Source organism: Tupaia chinensis, unplaced genomic scaffold (assembly GCF_000334495.1).
Source record: "Tupaia chinensis unplaced genomic scaffold, TupChi_1.0 Scaffold000135_1, whole genome shotgun sequence".
Classification (NCBI taxonomy): domain Eukaryota; kingdom Metazoa; phylum Chordata; class Mammalia; order Scandentia; family Tupaiidae; genus Tupaia; species Tupaia belangeri.
Window position 1 is genome coordinate 1,495,812 of NW_006159604.1, and position 15,689 is coordinate 1,511,500.

Sequence of the window (15,689 nt, forward strand, 5' to 3'; positions counted from 1 at the left end):
GAAATCACCCCCCAGGGGGGATGGTCACGCCGCAATCCCTTCTCCTCCATTCTCCTCTCAGGATCTTGGGCACGCATGCGCACGCGCCCGGCGTGAGTTTTATGCCACCGGGTCCGGGACGCAAACCGCAGTCAACTACGTGGGGAGTCCAGCGACATAGCTATTACACCAACTGCTGGTTCTCTAGCATTGTTTTTTTATTACTTTAGATTAAAACAGTACTGATTTTCTTCTATGCTTTGATTTCCAGATTTAAGGATTTTTGTCTTCTCATGAACTGTTGATAGGTTCATCTACTTACTATTTGAATAGAAAGCCTAAAGTTCTGATGAAAGAAAATCAAAGAAAACCTAAATAAATAAACTTCATGTTCATAAGATATGAAGACTCATATATGAGGACTCAATATGCTTAATGTGCAAATTCTCTCTGAATTGATATACCAAATTCAATCTTTGCAGAGCTTTCTTTTTGTTGCTATTGTTTTAAGCTATAAACAATCTGATTCAAAAATTGACTTCAAGGGCAAACTCCATGGTGCAACACTAATGTGCAGCTCAGAGCAGGCCAGATCCCACACAGCTATCATGGTTTTCGTTCTTGACCCAGTCAACATGGAACATGCTGGACACATGCACAAGTACCCAGAATCTGATGGGCTGGAGGAATGAAAGTGTGGGGTAAGGGGTAGTATAGCATGATCAGACCCTGTGGAGGGTGTTCATCTCTCTCTCAGGTGTGTGTACACAATCTATTATGAATTTTTTACAAAATTAAAAAAAATCAGTATGAAATGGCAAAGGAACTAGATCAACCGAAAATAATTATAAAAGAATAACAAATCAATAGGACTTATGTTACCCCAGAATATTTGTAATAAAGTTGCAGTACTCAAGATAGTTTTATGTTGGCAAAAGGTTAGATATATATCAATGGAACAGAAGGGACAGTCTAAAACTAGTGGAAAAATACATATGGTTCATGAGCTTTTAACAAAAAATTGACAGCAATTCATCAAATTAAAAATAAAATTTTTGATCTGCAGAAGACACTAGAAATAAAATTAAAAGATAACCAAGGACTGGGAACAATATTTACAAATAATTTATATGATCAAGTACTTTTTTGTGGAATATATAAAAAACTCTAAAGATTCAAAAATAATAATTTTTAAAATCCCAACTTTTCATTCTTTTTTTTTTGAGACATTTTTGCTCTAGGGTCCATGCACTCGCTAGAGAGCCTGAGAGAGACAAAGCGAAAAAAAGCACATGTGCCTGGCATGAACTTTAAGCTGCCGAGTCTAAAACTTGAACTGCCTTTGAGTACATGGGAGCCTAGCAATGTAACCCTTATGCCATCTGCTGGTCTTCAAAAAAGTCCAAATTTTTCAAAAGACATTGATTTATTGATTGTAATTTTCAAGCTTCTGGGTCCAGTACTCAAACTGCAGTTGGCCATGTGAGAATCCAGCATCTAACCACCACTCCACCTGCTGGCCCTGAAAAGTCCAATTTTTTAATGAGCGAGATTTTGAATATATGACTCTCCAAAGAATATAACACTTCTGAAATCAGTGCTTTGAAAACCTCCATCTATTTTGGAAAATTCTTGCCCATGACCTCTTTAATTATTCTTGTCCTATTCTCTCACCTTCCCTTCTAGAATTCAATTACATGTATGTTATAAATTTTAACTGTGTTACATATGTATCTTACATAATTTATTTATTTGCTTTTTATGTATTGTTCTAGTTATTTTCCACTAGCTTACTTTCCAGCACAGCAATCTTTTCTTTTTCAATTGTCTAATCAGTTCTTAAACTCATCTATTGATTTTGTAATTTTAATTACTACAAAAGTTGATTTCAGAATACTGGTGAAATTTCTACATATATTTATATTGTGTATGTATATATATTTATTTTTTTAGAATATATTAATCATGATTATTTTGAAGTCCATGGGTAATAATTTCAACATGTGAATTTTCTGGGTTTTTTTCCTTTATCTGTTTCTTCATCATTCTGTGTGTGTATATATGAGTGTACACTTGCTATTTTTTCACTGGTGCCAGTCATTTTGTAAAAAAAAAAAAAAAAAAAAAAAAAAAAAAACCAATAAAACCTTAAATGGTGTTACTTCACTCTTTTAAATGGCCAGAGAAGGAACAGATTATCTTAATCCAGCCACTCACTTTAGTCTGATAAAGTCCTTTATAGTGATCTCTTTTTTTTTATCCTTGATCTTCAGACTTTCTTCTTCTTGTTGGCTTTTTCATATGCATTTCAGAAACAGGATCTTTGGCTCTAAAATGAAGTTATGCTGCTATTTTTATAGGTATTATTTTGAATAGAAAAAAATGAATAAGTTCCTGTCCATAAAAGACAATTTTTAAATCATGTTTATTAAAGCATAATTGACATACAATAATTTGAACATATTTAAAGTGTAAAATTTGGTAAGTCTGACATGCATGAATATCCATGAATCCACTATCACAATCAATAAAAGGGTTTATCCCCTGAAGTTTCTTAGTGCTCCTTAGTAATCCCTTGCTCCCATATATCTGTACACCTTCCCCTAGGTTTATTCATAGGAAAACAGTGACATGCTTTCTGTCACTATATATTAGTTTGCATTTATTAACGATACATAAATGAAAATATGTAGTATAAGCCCTTTTAGTCTGGATTCTTTTATTTAGAATAATTATTTTGACACCCATCCATGTTATGAATATATTAATAGTGCATGATTTTTTTGTTACTGAACAGTATGCCATTTTGCAGATATACCACATTTTACATATATATTCACATTTTGATGAATATTAAGGTTGTTTCTAAGTTTTGTGGGGGTTTCTGACAATTAAAGGTAAAACTACTATGAGCATCATGTATAGGTCTTTACAGAGGGTAATCTTTTTTTTTTCTTTTTAGTAAATACCTAGTAGTAGATTAGTGTGTGCTCATATAAAAGGTACACATTTATCATTTTAGGAAACTGCTAAACTGTTTTCCAAAAGTATTTTACCTTTCACATTACTATCAGCAGTGTATAAGAGTTCCAGTCACCTAAAATCTTTACTAACACTATCATCAAGTACTGTCATTTTGTTATGACTTTAGACATGTGAATAGGTATATAGTTGTACATAATAGTGATTTAAATTTTCAATTCTCTAGTGACTGACATTTAGTGTGTTTCTATATATTTTTCATCTTTATATCTTCTATGGTGGCATGTCTGTTGGAATCTTCCCCATTAGTTTTTTGAGTTTTGTTTTGTTTTTTGTTTGTTTTGCGTTTGTTTGTTTTGCTATATGGCATGTGTGTTCACCATAGAGACAGAGAGATAGAAAGCGAGAAATCACCCTCCAGAGGAGATGGCCATGCCATGATTCCTTCTCCTCTATTCTCCTCTCTGAATTTTGGGCACACATGCACATGCACCTGGCATGAGTTTCAATCTGCTAAGTCCAGGACTGGAACCGCGGCCAACTACTTGGGAGTACAGCGATGTAACCATTACACCATTTGCTGGTCCCTTTCCCTTTTTTGTAATTTGAGTGTTTGTGTTCTTATTCTTAATTTGTGTGAGTTTATTATATATTCTAGATAGAAGTTTTTTGTCAAATATATTTTTTATAAATATTTCTCCCATTCTGTGGTTATCCATTCATGTTCTTAGGGAGATTTCTAAGCAGCACAATTATTTTAATTTTATTTTAATTTCAGTGAAAAGAAAATTTTCTATAGCAATAATAAGTAAGTAAAACATTTCATAATTTAAAAAGTGTCAAATCACAAAAGTGCTACATTTGTGTGTACCAAAACATTAAATACCTATGTTTCTTGTTTGCTTCTGTGACTGAAAGAAGAGAGTCACTGCAGCAAAAAATAGTAACAAAACATAGTAACAATATCATACAGAGGAAAGGTGGGAGAGAAAACAAAAAGGAAAGTCTATAGAAATCTATATATTGGGTATATATTTTTTATTATATATCTTATTTTTTGTTGTCTCTAGTCTAATCAGACAGGAGCACAACAGGGGACAGAAAAACAGAGACATTCAGGAAGCAGAGTTCTCTCAGGTGCTAAGCTGTCATGCCTGCACCATTCCTTGTCATGCAGAACAGAACCCTGCTAGCAGCAGGGAGACAAGAACACCACACAAAACACTTTTCTATGGTACTTCAGGTGCCTACCATGCAGAAAACGTTGAAGAAAATCAGTTTCCAGAAGCTGCTGTTACCTTTAATTTAAAGTATCTCTGAGATACATATATATATTAAAGTTAATGTTAACTACTAGACAATTGGAGTTGATAATGTTGCTTTAAAACAATGAGATGAGTAAAAAAAACTACATTCTTCTCCCAAAAAATCTATCTTATCTACCTCTACCTTATATCTATAACGTGTGTGTGTGTGTGTGTGTATACCTATACACATATATATAGCATATTATACATGACAATTACGTTAGAGAGCGGATATAGATATCGTCACATTACATCAAAAAGTGGGAGAAAAGTGGGAGAAATTTTTAAAAATCACCATCACACAGATATAATTAAGATTATATCCCCTGACACCAAAGGAATTAATATTGAAATCAATTGCAAAGTGTTAAGAAGAAAATGCCTTAATTGTTTGAAAATTAAGTGATACACAGCTAAATAAGCTGTAATTTTAAAAAAAATGAAAGTCAAAATTTTTAAATATTTTAAAATTTTATTTATTTATTTGTGTTATTATTAATTATTCATTTATTTGACCAGAGGGAGACAGAGAGTGAGAGAGAGAAGGGAAAGTGAGAAACCAAGCTGCCAGGTCTGGGATTTGAACCATGGCCTCCCATGTGGGAGTTCAACACTTTAACCATGACACCATCTGCTGGCCCCAAAATTTAAAAATATTCTTAGCCAATAAACAATAAAATCATCACATACCAAATCTTATAATATTCAGCTAAAATTACACCTAGAGGGAAACTTTTAACTCTAAAAGCATATTTTGGAGAAAAATGTCAGGCTAAGAAACAATGATTTAAACTACTATCTAAAAAGACAGCAATTTGGTCCAGGGGATAATTCAGTGGTAACTGGACCCACATGAGAAAGTTCCTAGGTTTGAATCCTAACAGTTCCCTAAGCATACCAGGTATACAAATACATGCCTATGATTCGGGCCAGCTGGGACTAGGAGTAGATTGCACTGTAAGGATGCTGTTGAGGTTTCCAATCCTCTCTCTTTCTTGCTCTCTAAATTAACTTTAAAATAATATAAAAATGACAGAAACCTAATCCTAACTAATACAGAAGAAAAGAAATAAAGCATAAAATAGAAATCAATAAAATTTTTGAAATGCTCTAGAGAGGATTAACAATGCAAAATTAGTTCAATGAAAAGACTAATAATATTGGTAAACCTCTGTTAATTCTTAAGAGAAACACATACCTGCCACATAGTACCCATGGTCTTAAGGAACAAGTGTGAAGGTGCTGCCTTCTCCTGGAAATCATGTAGAACCCAACCAGCAAGAGAGAAATTCCTGAAGATCCCTTGAAGGCCATTCTGTTGGAATTAGAATGTCATTTTACATTTACTTAAGGATGACATTGATCTACTGGATGTGGAAGATACAACTGGGTAACAGCTTGAATTTCTTATCACAAAATCCAGAATCGTTCTTTATAGCCTATTGGCCTATGTGAAATACCTCAAAGGCTAAAATGTACATGTCCTAGAATTCCTAGAATGAACAGAAAAAACGGTGAGAGAACACTCACACAAAGTAGTATAAAGTCTCATCGCTTGGGGAAACTCCAGCAGTAACCAGCTTAAAGCTTAGAAGCATTTAAACAAAGTAGGGAACATCTGTAAGAAATTTCCCAGTCCTTCCAACTACAAGTTAGAATGTTTTGACGCTGACTACAAGAAATAGTGGGTATTTCTGAATTTCATGAGTATTCCTAAAATGCTAAATCAGCTTTTGAGAAGGCTCTGAAGTGAAAACTGATCATCCAGAATTTAATGCATGCTACACTATATAGAACTTTTCTCTGGAGCCCTTAAGAAGGCTTTTACTCAGAATGTAAATAACACCTACATTAAAGTTTTTCTGGCACTGATGCTACAAGATGTACATGCAGAAGCTAAAGGGGAATAGTATATTGAAGCAATCTTGGACAGAGTATCATGCCAGTCTTAGGTACTTCTGATGGAAAGTTGGGGTACATGGGCCCAATACTCATGCAACAACAGCAGTGAACCCAATTCTTTGTTTCACACTCATAAAGAACTAGAGATATGGACAAAAAGAGAAGGGGTAGCAAAATAAAGTTTATTAGGAGATGGAAGAAAGAACATGACTTCAAAGCAAGGAGTGAGTCCCAAATGGGTTGTGAAAGAGGAACTGAGGCAGGTTTTTTAATTTTAATCTTGTTTAGGAGGGGCTTTGCCCAGGCTTGTTCTTCTGAGGAACTTACGCATGCATTTCCCTCATGGTGGTGGCCAAATGCTAGATGGGTCGAATTATTTTTCCTAAGTTTGGAGTGTGTACAAAAGTCATGAGACTCTCTTTGTCTAAAAGCTTTGGGTCATAAAGACCATTATCATCTTCTCAGAATGTGATGGGTCCTAAAAACAAAACAAAACAAAACAAAAAAACCTTAATTTTTATATTTACTTTAGTTCATACTGCCTAGGTTAATCACTGAGTCACTGCTACAAGCCATTTCTTGTGAGCAAATAGTTCAGTCAGATCTAAGCTGTTGTGTTGCCATCATAAAACTTAGCCATTGTGTTATTCCATTTTGGGTCTACACTCAAACTATATTTTTAGGGTTCCTGACTCATACCTCACTTTGTTATGCAACCAAGTTTTACAGAAGAAAATATTCCCAGTCAAAGCTCTTGAACTTGTAAAAAATACCTTGTAGGTGACACCAACCACTTCTGTCCTACACCACCATGTGGGATTTTGCTTTAGGTTACAAATGACCCAAATCTTGAAGGTCATATTCAGGTTGGTCCCATATTGCAGAGGTTAAGGGAGATAGATTCCACATGACTGTGATATTTGAATCCCTGCCTAACAACTTGAAAAACACTCTGGGAACATGTGACTGTGTTCCTAAAATCCTGATAGGATAGAGAGATGGAGAAGAAAGAACTGAAGTATGACCATGCTCTATTTGGGGGTGCTTTACCACCTCCCTCCCCCTAGATCATTTTTCTGTATCTATTAAAACATACATATTTACTGCAATGTGTCTCATTAATTTTTAAAACATTATGCTTTACTTAAAAAATACAAGAATGACCAAGAAATAAAGACAAATGGGATGAATTGCCAATATTGAGAATAAAAAGAAGATATAACTATAGATCCTCAGGCATAAGAAATTAACAAGATATTATGGGATCTTTATATCAATATACTTGGCATAGAATAAATAAATTTTTTTAAATTTTGCCAGAGGACATGTGCACTCACTGGGGAGAGTCATAGAGAAAGAGATTCAGAGAGAAAGAGAGAGAGAGAGAGGGAAAGTGAGAAAGCACCCCTCATCAGTAATGATCATACCACAATGCCTTCTCTTCCATTCCTCCCTTCTTTGGGATTTTGGGCATGTACACATACATACCTGGCATGATTCTCAAGTTTCCAGGTCTGGAACTTGGACTGTACAATAAGCCATATGGGATCCAGCTGCTGTAATCACCATGCTATGAGCTGACCTGAAATAAACAAATTCTTTTAAAATACAACTCACCAAAATAAATTGAATCTCATAAGAAAAAATACTTTCAATAAAGAAATGCTTAGTTCCAGACATCTTCTGTGATAATTTTTCCAAACATTTAGAAAAGCAATAACATAAAGAATTTTTTTTAATAAATGAAAAATATCTCTCCAAACTATTTTGTGAGACCAGAATAACCTTAGTACCAAAATCTGACAAGGGAATTGAAAGAGAAGAATACTACATGTTCACTTTTTTATGAATTTAGAAACAAAATTCCTAAATAAATTTTTATCTAACATTTTAAATCCAGTTAACAAGAAAAGGACAATATTTCATGGTCAGTTTGAATCTGCTTTAAGTGTATACCATGTTGTCTTACTAAAAAAAAATAAATCAACATAATTCATCACATTCAAAGACATACCAACATATACATAAAACTCATATAATAAAATTAGGAATCCATTCATGATAATCACTCTCTTCTTCTTTTTTAGAGTTTTGCATGTATGCTCCCTAGAGAAAGATAGAGAGAAAGGGAAAGTGAGAAATCATTCTGCAGAGAGGATGGACATGTTATAATCCTTTCTCTTCCAGTCTCCTCTCAGGATTTTGGGCACACACACACACGCACACACACATCCAAAGTATTTTTTTTCAAACTGACAAGTAGAGAACTTGAACCACAAAGTAGGCCACATGGGATTCAGATGCTAACTTAGCCATCATGTCACCAGCTGGTTCCATAATAACAACTTTTTTTAATTTTTTTTTGTCATAGGGCATGTGTACTCACTGAAGAGAGACAGATACAGAAAGAGAGAGAGAAAGTGAGAAATCACCATCTGGGGGAATGACCACACCTCAATTCTTTTCCTTCTGTTCTCCTCTTGGGAATTTTTTGGCACACATATGTCCAGGGTGTTTCTCAGGCCACTGGGTTGGGGACACAAATCATGTATGATCCAGCATCTAAACCACCATGCCGCCTACTAGACCCCCTTAATAACAATTTTTAACAGAACAGGAAAAGGTGGAATCTTCCTTACGCTAATATCACCTACACTTAATTCATAGCAAATAATAGACTTAATAGTAAAATGTAAGTTTTCTCCAAGAGACAAATAAACAAAAATACATTTATTGTCTACTCTTCTATTCAACATTCTAGTAGTGGTCAGGTCCACTGCAATAAGAAATTATAAAGAAATAAAACACTTAAGAACACTAAAGAAATAGAACTGACATTGTTTGTTTTTTGGATTTTTTTTTTTTTTTTTTTTTTTTTTTTTTGATATAGGGCACATATGCTTGCTGGAGACACAGAGAGAGATAAAGACAAAAAGTGAGAAATCACCCTCCCCAGGGGGATGGCCATGTTGCAATAATTTCTCATCCATTTCCTCTTGGGATTTTGGGCATGCATGTACATGTACCTGATGTGAGTTTCAAGCCTCTGGATCCAAGGCTCAAACCACAGTCAGCTATGTAGGAGTCCAATGACATAAACATTATGTCATCTTCCGGTCCTGACCTCACATTATTTGTTACAAAATTTTACTTACAACAAGATAATGTACGTAGACAATCCAAAATAATCTACAAATAAACTACTAAAATTTAAAGTGAATTAATTTAGGTCACTGGATATAAGGTCAACATGCAAAGACTGTGTGAGCTTAATGTATGAACAACTAAAAATAGAATAAAAAGTTTAAGAACAATGCCATTTATAATAACATCACAAATACTAAAAAAATCAAAAAGCTATTTAAAAAACCACACCAGTGGGACCAGAAGATGGTGTGGTGGTTACAGGCACTGGATTCCCACAAGGCCGACCATAGTTCAAGTCCTGGACCTGGCAGCTTGCTCTCTCACTTTCCCTCTCTCATTCTCTGTCTGATCAAACGGAAAAATAATAATAATAGTAATAAAAATGAAATAAATAAAATATAAAAAACCACACTAGTAAAAAAAGAGATGTATAAAGTTTACTTAGAAAATTATAAAACAGTACTAGTATAATCATCCCAACAGATACAAGCATTTTATAAAATCCATTCTTGATAAACACCAACAAAAAGAATAAAATATTTAAAATTAAATTTGGCAAAAATATAGTACCTGTATAACTAAAACATATTTTTGAGAGCAAGTTTTAAAGAAATATATTGAGTTCATGGTTTGGAAGACTTAGTATACAGCAGTTTTCCCCAAAATGAATGAGTATACTCAATACAGTTTTAATGAAACCTGCATAGTTTATAGATAATAGGATACTAATACCAAAAATAATGTGAAATAAGTATCTAGAATAACCAAAATAATTTTTTTTCTTTTTTTTTTTGGAGAGATTTTCACTGTAGGGCGCGTGCACTCGCCAGACAGACAGAGAGAGACATAGAGACAGAAAGCTAGAAATCACCCCCCGGGGGGATGGTCACGCTGCAATCCCTTCTCCTCCATTCTCCTCTCGGGATCTTGGGCACGCACGCACATGCGCCCCGCGTGAGTTTTAAGCCACCGGGTCCAGGACGCGAACCGCGGTCGACTACGTGGGAATCCAGCGACATAGCCATTACGCTAACTGCTGATTCCCACCAAAATAATTTTTAAAAAAATAGTGTCCTACCACCAAATTTCAAGGCTTCCTATAAAGCTACAGGAATTAAGAAACATAGTATCAGCTTAAGGTTAGACATAAGTATATACAATAAATTTTTTGGAAATAGGCATTTATATATGTAGTCAATTTCTGATAAAGATGCAAAAATAATTTAATGAAGATGTTCTTTTTAACAAATAATGGCAAAACAATTAGGCATACATTTACAAAACTAGAAAAAGAAAAGAAAAACTTCAGACCTTACCTCACAGTATATACAAAATTATCTCAAACTATATCAAATACATAAGTGAAAGACCTCACATGGTCCTTTCTATCACTAAACCAACAAAAGTGTGTTGAGTCCTTGTATGTCAAACTTTCTGGCATTTCCTTCTGTTACCAGTAGGAGAAAGTGCTTAGTGTTTAAGGGCAAATATGATCAAATCAGGCTTACCCATAAACTATTTGGCCACTATATGATACACTGTGCCATATGAGTGTGCTATATCAACATATTCACAAGTTTGAACTAATAAAATGGCTCTCCAATATTCCACTCATTATTAGTTCAAACTTGTGAATATGTTGATATTGGAGAGCCATTTTAAAACACAGACTGACACAATGATTCATACATATATGGTCCCATGATTTTCCACAAATCCTAAGACCTACACATAATACAATAGAGAAATTATTTTCTTTTCAATAGATGATATACAATTGGGATATCCATAATAGAAAAAAAAGGAACCTTGCAAATATAAAAATTAATTTCAGTTGGCTGATAGACCTAAATACAGAAATTAAAATAACACTGTATATAGAAGATAACAAAAGGAAAATGTCTTCATTTCCTTAGGGTAAGCAAAGATTAAGTACGATATTAATGCACTAACCATAAAACAAAAAAACATGCATTGTACTTTATCAAAATTTAAGAACTTCTGTTTATCCAAAGATGCTTTTAAGAGTGCACAAACAAGCAACAGTATGGAAGGAGATATCAGCAATACATATACATGAGAAAGGACTCCTATCCAGAAGATAGCTGGTTTTTGTTATTCAGGGTTTTTATTTTCTATAGGATGCATGCACTTACCAGAGAGAGACAGAGAAAGAGAGAGAAGAAAAATGAGAAATCACCCCCCAGGAAGGATAGCCTCTCTGAAATCCAAAGAATGCAAATATTCCTCCAAAGTTGACCAGTATTCTTTCCAAAGTTAACCAGTATTTTTTTATAAACCTATATTAATTTTGCCTACTTTTGAAATTCAATATGAACTTAATTATATAGTATCTACTCTTTAAATATCTGTCTTTTTAATTCACAATTAAGATTATAAACTTGTTCATGTTGAAATAGCTGTTTTTTATTTCTTTTCATTTTTCTATCTACTGTATTCAATGTATGGATATAATAATATATACATATATAAATGGATAGATTATAGTCTTTAAATTTTGATATTAGGAATAATATGTGTACACACATACACATATAAAACAACTTTCAAAATGTAAAAAAAATTAACTATTCTAATTATCTTTAATTTCTAGTTAAACTGCATATTGCAAGCCCCTAAGCCATACAGTCAGTCAAGGTTCTTTCTTTTTTTGATTTTTAATTTTTTAAATTTTTTTTAACATTTATTTATTTAGTTTTACATTTTCCCACAAACATTTACTTTATATATCAAAAAGTTTTTGCTCATACTTCATAGCTCTTGACAGCTAATAGACAACGTTCAAAATTTCAAGATACTGAATTTAAAGATAACTATCAAAATATTTATAATTTTGTTTTTGACTCTATAACAGAGACAGTATGGTTTTAAATATTTTTGAGAAAATATTTACATGTCAACTACTCAGACTGTTGAAAAGCAAATGCCCAGCACACAATTCACATATGAACCTTCTCGATTCAGCCCTGCCTACCAAGTATTCTGTGGTTTACCATCTGCTAGCAAAGATCAGTCTCTTTTTCTTTCTTCAAAGTCTTCCGCAAGATAAACCTCTGCTTGTGGCTGCTCTATTGCAATCTCTACTGATAACAATTCAGGACTGGAAAAGTCCAGGTTATTTTATGGTTCAAATTCTTTCATATAGATTCTCTAATCCTCTCTGCAAAGCAGAACTGTTAATGGTGCCAGGCCATCTACCCAAAAGCTTCCATTGGCTTAGTTGATATTTATCTTAACTACATAATTTTCTGGTTTAATCTTCAAATATGACATTCCAATTAAAGCCCTGTCCAATAACGAGTATTTCCAATTTCTGATTCAAGGCAACAGTTATTATTGAACTTATGCAAATAAGCATTCTGCCACAAAATAAGAATACTCCCAAATATTTTCCAATGTGGGAAGGGTTAGGAAGGGAGAAAAGTTTGTTTCCATTTAAAGAAACAAACAAGAAGAGAAACCATTTTTAACAAATTGGTAATCTTATCAATAGCTCAAAAGGAAGCAAAAGCCTTAAATTGGGAAAACAAAGCATAGTAAAGGAAAAGACAGTAATGTTTTACTCAAAATTCATACTTTCCCTAGTTCAGTCTTATGTAATTAATCTTTCTTCTGTTGAATTTGCAGTGTTACTGTGTTCCAATCTTTCCATATAAATTCTAGAAGTTAACATTCAATGTTTTTATTGATATTTCTTGTCCCTATCATTAAGTTGGTCATTTTCTTGGTTGCTTTTTGTCCTCTTATTTCTGTACGTATGGCTTTAGTTTTCTTGGTAAAGCACTCCTTTTAGAACTTCTTGAAGAACTTCTCATCTGGTGTTGGTAAATTCTTTCAGGTTTTATTTATCTGAGAATGTTTTTATCTTTTCTTCCCATATGAAGGATAATCTTGCCAGGTATAGTATTCTTGGTTGAAACTGTTTTTCACTTTACACTTTGCATGTATTTTCCCAGTCTTTCCTTGCTTGCATTGTTTCTGATGAGAGGTCTGATGTTAGCCTGATGGGATGACCTTTATAAGTAACCTGACATTTCTCTCTTGCCAATTTTAGTCTTGTCTTTGTCTGTGGATTTGGCCAACCTGGTTATCATGTGCCTTGGAGAAGATCTTCTTGGGTTGATTCTATTGGGGGTCCTTTGTAGTTCTTGGGTCTGGATATTTTAATGCTTCTCTAGGTTTGGAAAGTTTTCTTCCAGGATTTCATGGAATAGGTTATCAATTCCCTTATTAGTTTTTTCACCTTCTGGGATACTGATTGTCCAGATGTTTGGGCACTTAATGGTATGTTTATGGTATTTTGTTTTTTTCATATAGTTTTCTCTTTTTTTTCTGGTTTTTTTCTCAGTTTTTTTTTTTTTTTTTCTAGGTCAGAAGTTTTGCCTTCAACACCAGAGATTCGATCTTCTGCATGGACTAATATGATTTTAATAACGTTTGAGGGAGGACTTAATTTTCTGTATTGCAGACTTCATCTCTAACAGCTCCATTTGGTTCTTTTTTATGGTGTGTAGTTCCTCTTTCAGAACATGCAAGAACTTCCTCATCTCCTGAAACTCATTTTCTCTTTTTTCCTGCATCTTCTGGAGTTCACTGTCTCTCATCTCTTGCATCTCGTTTAGTTTTGTCACTATGAATATTCTGAATTCTCTATCAGACATTTCCATGAGTTCTACTGTCCTGTCTGTGGATGGCAAAGGATTGTTCTTTTCACTTAGGGGAGAGATATATCCTTGGTTTCTCATAATTCTTGTGGTTTTGCAGTGGTTCCTGGTCATTCTGTGACAAAATTTCTCTTCTATTGTGTTTTGCAATATGGTATCCACAGAAAGAAATTATGAGTTCAGATATATAAAAAGAAGTTTCTTCCTTAAAGCAGGAAGTTTAATAAGCATTGAGGATTTCAATAACCCTGAAAGTATTCAGATGCTTACCTACTGTGCACTTAGGCCTGTCTAGACACTCACTGTGTGTACACTGAAGAGCAGAGTAGGAAAGTAAACTGTAAAAAAAAAAAAAAAAAAAAAAAAAAAAAAAAAAAAAAAAAAAAAAAAAAAAAAAAAAAAAAAAAAAAAAAAAAAAAAAAAAAGCAAAAGTAAAAGAAAAAAATCTAGACAAAACAACAAAAAAAAGGAAAAAAATATTTTAAAAGCTAAAAAATGAAAACCATGTGGCATGCCAGGACACACCTCAATTTAAAATGGCTTCTGAAATTAGTGAGAGAAAAAAAAGGCCTGAAGTGAGAAGTGATTTAAAAATTAAAAAAAAAAAATTTTAAAAACTAAAGAGAGAGACTGACAGACAGAGACAGAGAGAGGACAGAACTCGTCCTACTTTGAGTGTTTCGGGAGTCTAGAAGATGAAGTTTAGAGCAAAACTTGAGTCGCCTTCATCCCTAAACACACCAGGACACACCTCAGATTTAAAATGGCTTCTTGTCTGAGTGTTCCGGGAGTCTTGTCTAAGTGTTTCATGCCAGTCAAGGTTCTTTCTGATAAGTGGTATCACTACCGTTGTCAGTTAACAGTGACCTCATTTGGTAATTCACAGACATGTCTGATACCATTAATTTCTTCTTTCTACTCAAATCCATAAAAGGTTACTGGGAAGAAGTTATGGCCCTTTCTCTTGTCTTCGCCATACTTACACTACACTATAATGATTCTATATCATGTTCTTTAATTAAGTTTCATTAATCTCTCAAAATAGTAGTAGTGTGGAAACAATAGAAACTGTAAGTTTATTAGACTTGATCATTCCATTGTATCACACAAGGGAAAGGTCTTCTAAACTTGAGAAAGAACATTCGATGTGAACAGTGTCTTTTTTTTCAGAGTTTAGGATTTTAAAAAATTTGTCCTAAAGTCACTGAAGCAAAAATCATGATAAAACATTCTGCTTCCCTTTGCTATTTCCCAACACACACACACACACACACACACACACACACAAAAAAAAACCCTATATGTAGTAAAAATAGTTTTGTACATGGGATGAAACAATATAAATTATAAATTCAAAAGTTACAGATAAGGGTTAGCTATATTACTCATCTCTTAAAAGTTTATATAACCTGTCGGGACCAGCAGTTAGCGTAATGGCTATGTCACTGGACTCTCATGTAGTCGACTGTGGTTCACGTCCCGGGCCCGGTGGCTTAAAATCACGCTGGGCGCATGTGCATGCGTGCCCAAGATCCCAAGAGCAGAATGGAGGAGGAGGGATTGTGGGGTGGCCATCCCCCCTAGGGGGTGATTTCTCTCTCTCTCTCTCTCTCTCTCTCTCTCTCTCTGTGGTGAGCACACACGCCCTGTAGCAAAAACCTCTAAAAAAAACAAAGTTTATATAACC

At 33.9% G+C, this 15,689-nt stretch overlaps 1 pseudogene; it reads left to right on the forward strand.

The window, feature by feature from the left end:
* Window positions 1-15,689, forward strand: part of LOC102494717 (interferon-induced protein with tetratricopeptide repeats 5-like) — a 120,631-nt pseudogene that overhangs the window by 20,600 nt on the left and 84,342 nt on the right.